Raw genomic sequence first — 12,439 nt, 5'->3', positions numbered from 1 at the left:
TAATAGCATCTGCCATGGCAACAGGGGGGAGGTAAATCCCAGCAACAAATAAATGTGTATTCTGGTTTATGGACACATCTAGGGGAAATTGAAGAGGTAGGTGTGGAAGGCAGTATGGCATAGTTCAGTGTATCTGCATGCAGTTCCTGGTAGAGAAGTGGTGGAGGGTGGTGTGGGGGGCAGTGTTGCTGGCTGTTCTCCAGTCTCTGTGAGGCACCACCGGACGTAGTTCTAAAGGAGCGTCTGATTTGTCTCAGGGAGTTGATTACTGGTCTGTTGCTCCTGTCAGGTGAGGTGGACTGGCCACCCGGAGCAACATCCTTTAATGAAGGTGGGGACTGTCTCTTTGTACAGGTCTACATTGTCATAAAGACAGTCCAGGCTGAGGGTGGGATGGTGGGCCAGGTGTATGATGGGCCATAGCACACAGTCCTGAGAGATGCTGGCATTTACCCTCTGGATGGTGGCAGGATGAAAATCTCTCCTCTGGAGCAGGTTAGATATTACAATCTTTGCAGCAGGGAAGATGGTGGAGGCCCTCTCCATCACTCCCCTTAGTGATGTGGCCACCCTCTCTTGTTAGGCTCGCAGGTCATTGATCCCAAGGGGAGTGATGATATGGCTAGGGGAGCCAAGCTGGGCCACAGTCAAGAGCTCCATAGCTCCCTCTGTTGTGGGGCAGTATAACTTTTCCACTTTTTTATTTGGTATAAGTTTGTTCTCTGATATAAACATTACATTGGTGTCTATCACTAGTATAATGTCTGGTTTCTCGTCAGGTTGATGGAGGATGGCAGGAGGGATATGAGTAATTACAGGCTGTGAGATGGGGATGGAGGGGGTCAGCTGGGTTGGTGCATTGGTTGGTTTGGTTGGTTGGTGGGTGGGTTCTGATTCAGCTGTTGGTTTGGTCCTGTGTTTTTTATGGGACTGTTTGTAGAGTGGATGGTAGTAGCTGAGAAATTCCTGTCTTAGCTCATGTAGCTCCTTCTTATTTGGTCGAAGTAATGGACAAATTGATCCAGACTGGCCTCCGAACCTTGAACCTTCACAGTGGCAATATTATAAATATTAATGTTACATTTGGGGGTGGAATCAATGTACAGTTGCCTAATTTTTCTGTTTTATGACATTTGAAGTTAATTGTTGGAGCAGTGTGCCAAGGATAATCTATGTAGAACAGGTCTCCTTTCTTTCCTTGTTCATTTTTAGGACGAAGTCTTCCCTCAGAGTCTCTGGGGATGGACTTTTTCACATTTTCAGGATACGTGATGGCAAGGTCTCTGAAACATTGCCTAGAGAATGTGTCCATCTCCATCTCCATGGAGACCTCTTTAAACAACTCTTTGCTCCAGGATGATGTGCATGTGCCTCTTGATGTACCTATAGATAAATACTCTTTTTAACAAAAAAATAAATAAAAGATATTAAATGTGGCCTATTTTAGGCTATAAAGACATAGCTTAGGCTGTAAATACATGACATTACCGTTTCGTTTCCCCTGGCCCAGATGGGTTTAGAGGGCATAGGCTTCTCTAGGCTTCCTGCAGCTGTGGTTGTTATCAGTAGGCTACAGTTGACTAGATTGAAGCACAGATTAATTGTGCACGAGTTGACAAATCATGAGGCAAAATCAGTCTAAACAGCAGTACTTTGTCCCTCCTTTCAATGCTTTTCCATCCATATTTTGTATTAAACCAAATCAAAAGCGCTGGGGCAAATGCCAGCTCACCACACGTTTTCCGGCGGCCCAGCTGTGCTGATCTCTGCAACGTGGACAGATGGAATTTGCCACACAATGCCATACATGAAGAAACAACATATATGTTTGATCTATATATTTTTTGGTCGTTGATAGTATCTCAAAATGTTTCCTAACGTATCTCAAAATGTTGAGATAATATCAACATTTTATGAAAGAAATGAGGGTGGCAGGAATGTGCTTCCGGAATTCCCACACTGTAAACTTTCCCCTTGAAATGTACAGCATTGTACTGGCAGTAAAGTTGCCTGCTTAATACTGGAATTTTGCAATACAGCAGGGATGCTGTAATATGATTTTACAGTATTATTACTGTATACAGATTTATTACTGTATTATTACTGTAATCATTACTGTAACACAGCTGTATTATAATTACAGTATTTTGAGTCACTGTACATTTACAGTGCCCTTTTGTCACGCCCTGGTCGAAGTATATTGTGTTTGTCTTCATTTATTTGGTCAGGCCAGGGTGTGACATGGGTTTATTGTGGTGTGTTTTGTCTTGGAGTTTTGTTGGGTGTTGGGTGTGTGGCTTAGTGGGGGTATCTAGCATAGTCTATGGCTGTCTGGAGTGGTTCTCAATCAGAGGCAGGTGTTTATCGTTGTCTCTGATTGGGAACCATATTTAGGCAGCCATATTCTTTGAGTGTTTCGTGGGTGATTGTTCCTGTCTCTGTGTTTGTGTTCACCAGATAGGCTATATAGGTTTTCACGTTCCGTTTGTTGTTTTTGTATTGTTAGTTATTTCATGTCGAGTTCCTTTTCATTAAAGAACATGAATAACCACCACGCTGCATTTTGGTCCGCTTCTCCTTCGACAGACGAGAACCGTTACAGAATCACCCACCACAACGGGATCAAGCGGCGTGGTAACAGGCAACAGCAACAGCAGGAGCAACAAAGAGAGGAATGGACATGGGAGGACGAATTGTACGGAGAAGGACCTTGGGATCAGCCTGGAGAATATCGCCGCCCCAAAGAAGAACTGGAGGCGGTGAGAGCTGAGAGGCGCTGGTATGAGGAGGCAGCACGGTGACGAGGATGGAAGCCTGAGAGTCAGCCCCAAAAATTTCTTGGGAGGGGGCTCACAGGGAGTATGGCGATGCTAGGTAGGAGACCTACGCCAACTTCCTGTGATTACCGGGGGGCTAGAGAGACCAGGCAGGCACCGTGTTATGCTGTGGTGCGCATGGTGTCTCCAGTGCGGGTGCATAGCCCGGTGCGGTATATTCCAGCTCCGCGTATCGGCCGGGCTAGATTGAGCTGCCGGAGTCTCCCGCCTGTTCGACGCTGCCAGAGCCTTCCCCCTCTACAGCGCTGCTGGAGTCTTCTGCCTGTTCAGCGCAGCCAGAGCTGTCAGTCTGCATGGAGCAGCCAGAGCTGTCGGTCTGCATGGAGCAGCCAGAGCTGTCGGTCTGCATGGAGCAGCCAGAGCTGTCGGTCTGCATGGAGCAGCTAGAGCTGCCAGTCTGCAAGGAGCTGCCAGTCTGCAAGCAGCTGCCAGTCTGCATGGAGCAGCCAGAGCTGCCAGTCTGCATGGAGCTGCCAGTCTGCAAGGAGCTGCCAGAGCTGTCGGTCTGCAAGAAGCCACCAGAGCTGTCGGTCTGCATGGAGCAGCCAGAGCTGTCGGTCTGCATGGAGCAGCCAGAGCTGCCGGTCTGCATGGAGCAGCCAGAGCTGCCAGTCTGCAAGGAGCTGCCAGTCTGCAAGGAGCCGCCAGAGCTGCCAGTCTGCAAGAAGCCGCCAGAGCTGTCAGTCTGCATGGAGCAGCCAGAGCCACCAGTCAGCATGGAGCAGCCAGATCCGTCAGTCTGCCAGGATCCGCCAGTCAGCCAGACTCTTCCAGATCCGCCAGTCAGCCAGACTCTTCCAGATCCGCCAGTCAGCCAGACTCTTCCAGATCCGCCAGTCTGCCAGGATCCGCCAGTCAGCCAGACTCTTCCAGATCTGCCAGTCAGTGCTGAGCTTCCCCTCAGTGCCGAGCTTCCCCTCAGTGCCGAGCTTCCCCTCAGTGCCGAGATTCCCCTCAGTCCCGAGCTTCCCCTCAGTCCAGTGGGGTTCTGGGTGAGGACTACTAGGCCATGGTCGGCGGCGAGTGTGGACTATCCTAGGACGCGAGGAGGAGGGACTAAGACATTGATAGAGTGGGGTCCACGTCTTGCGCCGGAGCCGCCACCATGGACAGACGCCCACCCGGACCCTCCCCTATTGTTTTGATGTGCGTCCGGGAGTCCGCACCTTGGGGCGGGGGGGTTCTGTCACGCCCTGGTCGAAGTATATTGTGTTTGTCTTCATTTATTTGGTCAGGCCAGGGTGTGACATGGGTTTATTGTGGTGTGTTTTGTCTTGGGTTTTGTTGGGTGTTGGGTGTGTGGCTTAGTGGGGGTATCTAGCATAGTCTATGGCTGTCTGGAGTGGTTCTCAATCAGAGGCAGGTGTTTATCGTTGTCTCTGATTGGGAACCATATTTAGGCAGCCATATTCTTTGAGTGTTTCGTGGGTGATTGTTCCTGTCTCTGTGTTTGTGTTCACCAGATAGGCTGTATAGGTTTTCACGTTCCGTTTGTTGTTTTTGTATTGTTAGTTATTTCATGTCGAGTTCCTTTTCATTAAAGAACATGACTAACCACCACGCTGCATTTTGGTTCGCTTCTCCTTCGACAGACGAGAACCGTTACACCTTTTGAGATCAACCTCACAAATAGTAAACCTTCATTTATGTTCTGTATTTTTCTGATGGCAGGCCTATAGGCTGTGTAGCATAATGCCATTTCACATTGCATTGTAGAAGGATGCAGAATTGCTCTGATCATTTTGTAGGTCTGTTGTATTGTGTTCTTGAAGAATCTTGTGAATTTTTTAGAGGATAATAAAAACGAAATTCTGCTGCCTTAATAACATAACTCTGAAAAGAAGACTCTGGCCTCAACAAGGTCAAAATAATTAAAAAAAAACATTTTTAATCAATTTGTTTAAAAAACTTATAACCTAATTCCACTTTGACATTATGGGGTATTGTGTGTAGGCCAGTGAGCCAAAATCTCAGTTGAATCCATGTAAAATTCAGACTGTAACACAACAAAATGTGGAAAAAGTCAAGGGGTGTGAATACTTTCTGAAGGCCCTGTTCCTGTAATACACAGTGTAAAAAGTGTTCAGAACACATGCTTATAGATGCAATCCTTTATATGTGACCAAGTCAAAGAGAAAAAGCAGAACTGCTATTTCAATAGAAATTCAACTAAATGTACAATTGACATTCTGGTAGGGCTTCTGGTACAAAGTTTGGTTATCTGACCTTTGTGACGGAATTACTTAATAATGAATATTCTGAATAGTGATCTCTATTTCCCTTCAAAAGCCACATCATTTTAGAGCTGGTCTTCCTCTCTGACTCTCTCTCTCCCTGACATGGTGACATGTTGTTCTGTGTTCCAGGGACGGTTGTGTACTCTGTCTGAAACCCATCTGAATGGTTCTGGTCCTACCAGACTAGAGGTCCCTGCTGGACAGAGGCTCCTGATCACCATGCAGAGCCTCCCAGGAGACCCTGTCTGCATCTGGAGCCGTGGAGCTGACCCAAAAAGGTGTGTTTGTTGTTTTACCTGGTGCCTCAAAGCCACTGTGTTATTGTATTGTTATTGCATCCATAGGGGTGTACTATTGCCTCCCTGCTGTCTACATCTGTAGTTTGCCCTGCCAACAGAAGGGGCTATTCCTTGACCATACTACAGACACATGTGAGTGATTCTGGAGAGTACACATTCAGCTGTGAGAGAGGCGGGATCAACTCCTCTCTGACCCTCTCTCTACTGGTCATACCTCTGCTAAGTGAGTGACAGCCACATGACCCAATACTCTAGCTCTTTTGGACCTCAAGCCTCCTCAGACTACCTGAAACCATATTCACAGCATCCTCTCCATTGCTACAAAATTATTATCAAAATTTATGTTCCTAACCACACAATCATTTGAAATCATATTCAGATCTACACAATATTCATGTCTTGTATCAGAGTTGAATCTATAGCACCATATTGATTCTGAACCACATTGAAATTATGTTTGATGCAAAATTCATAGCTATGGCTCAATCCACCTATCTAGGACTTCCCACAAAACCACAGCTGAAATTTATCCCTGGGAAAAGAGGCTTCTTACCAGACTATCAGTGTTCTTCAGAGGGAAACCCTAAGCCCAAGATCAAATGGTTCAACAACCTCGACAAGACTGGGTACGGTCTCACCAGATTTCAATGAAAATGTATAGAATCCAAAATAATTATTTTCAGGGTATTGCTTTAAAGTTTTATAAAGCAATGGCTATACATGATTTCAATCTCAGCCATCAATAGCAGCCGTACCATCGTTTAATTTCTCCTCCGTTCCAACAGAAAAGGTAATGATGGGACAGACATTCCCTCTACGATCAAAGAGAGGGCTAACAACAAAGAGAAAAGTAAAAATTACTACAGGACAACAGTTATGTGCTGTGCTAGCAATTCTCAGGGAGAGGAGTGTTCTCAACTATATGATTACGGTAAGTTAACCGTTGAACAAAAGTAATCAAATTACAATATTACATTTGCAGTACACTATAGCGTGAGCTTGACCATATGTGTTTTTCTGTGTGTGCCTCAGATCTGGACCGTGCCAGTGATGAGGATGATGAGGCTCCAGAGATCACTGTGAGTCCTGGGCAGCCCCTGCTGCTCAGCTGTCGGCAGAAAGAGAACAGCACCACACTGTGGCTGCCTGACAACCAGAGACAAGTAAGATTTATCAATCTGACAATCTTTTTTTCACGTTTTATCAGCCTTCTCTTCTCTCTGCTGAAACCCCTTCCACCTTCCCCATCATGACTTCCTCACTGTAGTTATGTAATGTAATGCAGCATGCCATATTTTCCTCCAGGTCTCCATATATCAACTCACATATAAAGAAATATATATGACCTACCTGTTCATTGAGTCGGTGACAGTGAACCACAGTGGAATCTATACATGCCGAGGCAACAAGAACAAGGTCAAATCCACCCATGTCCAGGTCCTGGGTCAGTTTATAGGCTACAACACTGAATCCTCCTCGTTACCTGTTTTCAGTCAAACATTCCCTTTTAAATGTCTATCTGTACTTGGTCTTTACTAATCTCTCAGACACATTCTTGTTGTGATTCTCTCTTTATCACCACCTGCCTGCATGTTTTTGCCCAAAACGTGATCTACATGTAATTTCCTGTGTTGTGTGTCCTCAGAGAAGGGCTTCATTTCCATCGACCAGCTGAATGAGAGCAGTACCATCTCAGCCCAGGAGAAGCCAGGGTTCTGTCTGCGGGCCCTGGTCTCCTCACACCCTCTCCTACGCTGCCATTGGCTGGGCCCGGACAGCAGACAGACCCAGTGCCCTGAGCCCACACGGCTCTGGAAGAGCAGGTAGAGAACGTCAGATGTAGTTAGTTATGTTTATGTACAGTAGTTTGATGAGGTTTGATGTGGATACTATATAAGATTCCCTGTGGTTTCATCATCTCTCCCTTTCTCTCCAGGACTCTGGAGTTGTGTAACACAGAGCCAGGAGAGTACCAGTTACACCTGGAGGCTGGAGAGCTGAACCTCACAAAGACCCTCTCTCTGTGTGTGGCAGGTGAGTGACAGCCGATTGCCCAGATAGATAAGATGTGTGATTGTGTGCATGACTCCTCAGTAAGTCCTTGTCCTCTGTCTCTCAGGTACGTCCACCCCCAGTCTCTTACAGAATGGAGACAATATCACCTGTGAGACTAACACCCCCCTCCCCTTCAACCTCACCTGGAGCTCCTGCTCTTTGACCAATGACAGGTATTAGATCTAGGTCAGTTTCTAATGTTAGGATTCAGCTCTGTAGTGGTAGGCACCAATATCGATCATTTGATATGATAACAATATCAAATTATATCGATAGGAGCAGAGCATATCATGATATCAGTTTATCCTGGCTGTTAAACGACACTGTTGTGTAAAAGAGCATACGTGACTGTTCCTGCAACCCTACTTAACTGCCTGCTGATGCAATCACATGTTTTTACCCTGATGCTCAATGCTCCCCACCTCCGCTTCGGAATAACAACGGCCTTGGGGCGGACGGGGGCGCTGTTTCCCCCTACTTGGCAATCCATCTTTAACCTGTGTGTGTTAACCTGTGTCTGTTAACCTGTGTGTGTTAACCTGTGTATGTTACCCTTTGTATGTTAACCTGTGTGTGTTAACCTGTGTGTGTTAACCTGTGTGTGTTACCCTTTGTATGTTAACCTGTGTGTGTTAACCTGTGTGTGTTAACCTGTGTGTGTTAACCTGTGTTTGTTACCCTGTGTCTGTTAACCTGTGTATGTTAACCTGTGTATGTTAACCTGTGTGTGTTAACCTGTGTATGTTAACCTGTGTGTGTTAACCTGTGTGTGTTAACCTGTGTGTGTTAACCTGTGTGTGTTAACCTGTGTATGTTACCCTTTGTGTGTTAACCTGTGTGTGTTAACCTGTGTGTGTTAACCTGTGTGTGTTAACCTGTGTGTGTTACCCTTTGTATGTTAACCTGTGTGTGTTAACCTGTGTGTGTTAACCTGTGTGTGTTAACCTGTGTGTGTTACCCTTTGTATGTTAACCTGTGTGTGTTAACCTGTGTGTGTTAACCTGTGTGTGTTAACCTGTGTATGTTAACCTGTGTGTGTTAACCTGTGTGTGTTAACCTGTGTGTGTTAACCTGTGTGTGTTACCCTTTGTATGTTAACCTGTGTGTGTTAACCTGTGTGTGTTAACCTGTGTGTGTTAACCTGTGTGTGTTACCCTTTGTATGTTAACCTGTGTGTGTTAACCTGTGTGTTAACCTGTGTGTGTTAACCTGTGTGTGTTACCCTTTGTATGTTAACCTGTGTGTGTTAACCTGTGTGTGTTAACCTGTGTGTGTTAACCTGTGTGTGTTACCCTTTGTATGTTAACCTGTGTGTGTTAACCTGTGTGTGTTAACCTGTGTGTGTTAACCTGTGTGTGTTACCCTTTGTATGTTAACCTGTGTGTGTTAACCTGTGTGTGTTAACTTGTGTGTGTTAACCTGTGTGTGTTAACCTGTGTGTGTTAACCTGTGTCTGTTAACTTGTGTGTGTTAACCTGTGTGTGTTAACCTGTGTGTGTTAACCTGTGTGTGTTACCCTTTGTGTGTTAACCTGTGTGTGTTAACCTGTGTGTGTTAACCTGTGTGTGTTACCCTTTGTGTGTTAACCTGTGTGTGTTAACCTGTGTGTGTTAACCTGTGTGTGTTAACCTGTGTATGTTAACCTGTGTGTGTTAACCTGTGTGTGTTAACCTGTGTGTGTTAACCTGTGTATGTTAACCTGTGTATGTTAACCTGTGCTCTTTGCCAGCTGTCAGTCAGAGTCTGCAGGCTGGAAGGAGATCCCTGGCCCACCCCTGAAGCTCTCTGACTCAGACCAGTTCTGTCATAAGAGGATCCTCAGTACCCGGGACAGTACCGAGGTGGGGGACTTTGTCAAGTGCTGCATCACAAACTCTGTCCGCTCACAGTCTCACTGCAGTGAGACACTGTTCAACATACAATGTAAGTGGTCGGTCAGGAAAAATGTGTCCTCAGAAAATAATTGACAACTTTAAATACGTTTATAACAGTTGTCCCAGTGTGCAACAGAATTGGTCACAGTATTGGCATCGCTATAGTCAGACATTGGTTATATCTAAAAGAAAGGAGGACCAGGGCACTCTTCATATAATTCATTAAAATGCATTTATTTGTATGATTTTTAAAACGTTGTTTCTATTGAACATGCCATGCAAATAAAGGCATTTTAATTCATTATATGAAGAGGCCTTGGTCCTCCTTTCTTTTTGATGACCAATTCACCCCTTTTACCAAAGAGCACCTTCTGTCTACCAAAATATACTGTTGTGTACCTTAGTAGCGCTTCCCTTCCTCCCCTTTCTATTAGTTAAATCTGTTCCACCAGCCTCCTCTCAACTCCTCCTGAAAGTGTCCAGTCTGGTCCTGTTCCTGGCTTTGATGCTGGTCAGCCTGGTGCTGCTCTACTTCATCAGGAAGAAGGTACTCCCACACACACACACACACACACACACACACACACACACACACATACACACACATACACATGCACCCTCTTTGTCGCACACCTTCCTGATATTTCCTGTGTAGAAACCCCAGTACCAGAGTCAGCTGCAGATGATCCAGATGGTTGGGCCTAATGACAACGACTACATCTACATCAACTTCAAAGACTTCCAGTATGACCAGAAATGGGAGTTCCCCAGAGAGAACCTGGAGCTAGGTAAGACTGGGGGAGATGTACCAGTGGAATGACTTAGCCTGACCCATCTACTTGGGAATCTCTAGTCTCCAGTACAGCCAGCCTCACCAATAGTATTCCCACCAACCCTGTGTTTGTTGTGGTCTTTCTCCCCAGGGAAGGAGCTGGGCTCTGGGGCCTTTGGCATGGTGCTTCAGGCTACAGCCTACGGAATCAGCAAGCCGGGAGTCTCCCAGCAGGTGGCTGTCAAGATGCTGAAAGGTACAGGGTTTTACCTGTGTGATGTTTTACCCTGCTGGCTAAGTGTTGGTGTTTGCTGAAGAAACTTTTGTCATACTATTGTACCCTGCACCAGTGAAGTCTCTCAGGTCATTGTTGAGTGCTAACGTTTGCCCATGCAGAGAAGCATGAGACAGTAGAGAAGGAGGCTCTGATGTCAGAGCTGAAGATGCTGACTCACATCGGACAGCATGCCAACATCGTCAACCTGCTGGGGGCATGCACTGGCTCAGGTACGACAGCCAATCACAGGCTCTGTGATTGGCTGTGTGACTGTGTGTGACTCTGTGACTGTGTGTGGATCTGTGACTGTTTGTGTGGATCTGTAACTGTGTAGATCTGTGATTGTGTGCAGATCCGTGACTGTGTGTGACTCTGTGACTGTGTGTGACTCTGACACTGTGTGACTCTGACAGGGCCCACATACCTGATATTTCAGTACTGCCGTAACGGGGACCTGCTGAACTACCTGAAGAACAACAGAGAGCTCTACCACAAGTCTCTGACCGAGGCCTTCACCAGGGACCGCTTCAGCAGACTTTACCACAACCTGCCCAAGAGGAGCTCCAGGTTGGGGTTAATGTAGGGGTGTCAAGGTTTAGTTTAATTCAGAAACGGGATTGTAGGCTACTCTCATGGTGAAGTAGGGGTATGATTGTGAGGGTTAATGTGCTAATGTTTGTCTGTGTTCTTCTTAGTGAGTTCCAGAGGCCAGTGGACAGCATATACATCCCCATGTCCCCCACCACCACTAGAGGGCAAGAGAGCATTGCCCTGATCAGCCTCAACTCTTCTCCCATGAACACCTCTGATGGTCAGTGTGGGGTAGACACACACACACACACACACACACACACACACAAATTAAGAAATAGGCTTGTTTACTTACTTAAAATATCTGTAGGATCTCCCCACTGCTGTCCAGTGGATTCTGTCGATCCCTGTTGATCTCAGCCGATGCCTGTTGATCACTGTTGATCTCAGCCGATGCCTGTTGATCACTGTTGATCCCAGCTAATCCCTGTTGATCACTGTTGATCCCAGCTGATCCCTGTTGATCCCAGCTAATCCCTGTTGATCACTGTTGATCCCAGCTGATCCCTGTTGATCACTGTTGATCCCAGCTGATCCCTGTTGATCCCAGCTAATCCCTGTTGATCACTGTTGATCCCAGCTAATCCCTGTTGATCCCTGTTGATCACTGTTGATCCCACCTGATCCCTGTTGATCACTGTTGATCCCACCTGATCCCAGTTGATCACTGTTGATCCCAGCTGATCCCTGTTGATCCCTGTTGATCACTATTGATCCTCAGGTCCAGGGATCTATGAGGAGTTAAATGAGCTGCAGGAGGAGGAGGAGGAGGAGGAGGAGGAGGCGCTGACCTACGACGACCTGCTCAGCTTCTCCTATCAGGTGGCCAAGGGCATGGACTTCCTGTCCTCCAAACACGTATGTGGAGCAACAATACTGCCCACTGCAAACTACACACTACACATGGCACCATATTCACTTCACCATGTCCCCCCTGAATTATACAAAGCTGCGCTCACTGCACTAAATCTTAATAATCCCTGTCCCCGACATCGTCACACCCTCTCTGTGTCCTGGGTGTGTGTATCTGTCTCCAGTGTATCCATCGGGACCTTGCTGCCAGGAACGTGTTGGTGACTCAGGGTGGACTAGTAAAGATCGGGGACTTTGGACTGGCCCGGGACATCGACAATGACTCCAACTACGTAGTGAGAGGAAACGTAAGGACTATACACAGCCGGGAGTGTTTCGGTCGTCACTAGTTAGCAGTGCTTGACTTGGGCAGGAGTTCAACGGAGCTGAATACCGTCACCTTCAATTTTCAACTGCTTGAGTTCCTGTTCCTCTTATAGAATATTAGCTCAAAAGTATTGTAGTATCAAAAGCTCCTGCACCTAAATATTAACAGTACCGGCACCCACAATGAGTACCAGCACCTATTTCAGTCAAGCACTGCTAGTTACCACATAAACCCTTCCTATTTCTGCTAACCTTGTGCCTAACTCTAACCTTCAAGTAAGACTAAAAAGCTAATGAAATAATCCTGCTTTTTTTTAC

General features: G+C 46.3%; 1 pseudogene; it reads left to right on the top strand.

Annotated features, from left to right (window-relative positions):
- LOC135521669 (vascular endothelial growth factor receptor 1-like) overlaps window positions 1-12,439 on the top strand; it is a 137,164-nt pseudogene that overhangs the window by 121,767 nt on the left and 2,958 nt on the right.

The sequence above is a fragment of the Oncorhynchus masou genome, chromosome 30 (genome assembly GCF_036934945.1).
Source record: "Oncorhynchus masou masou isolate Uvic2021 chromosome 30, UVic_Omas_1.1, whole genome shotgun sequence".
Classification (NCBI taxonomy): Eukaryota; Metazoa; Chordata; class Actinopteri; order Salmoniformes; family Salmonidae; genus Oncorhynchus; species Oncorhynchus masou.
The sequence above is the reverse complement of the archived record's forward strand: the minus strand, read 5'-3'. Positions and strand labels throughout refer to the sequence as shown.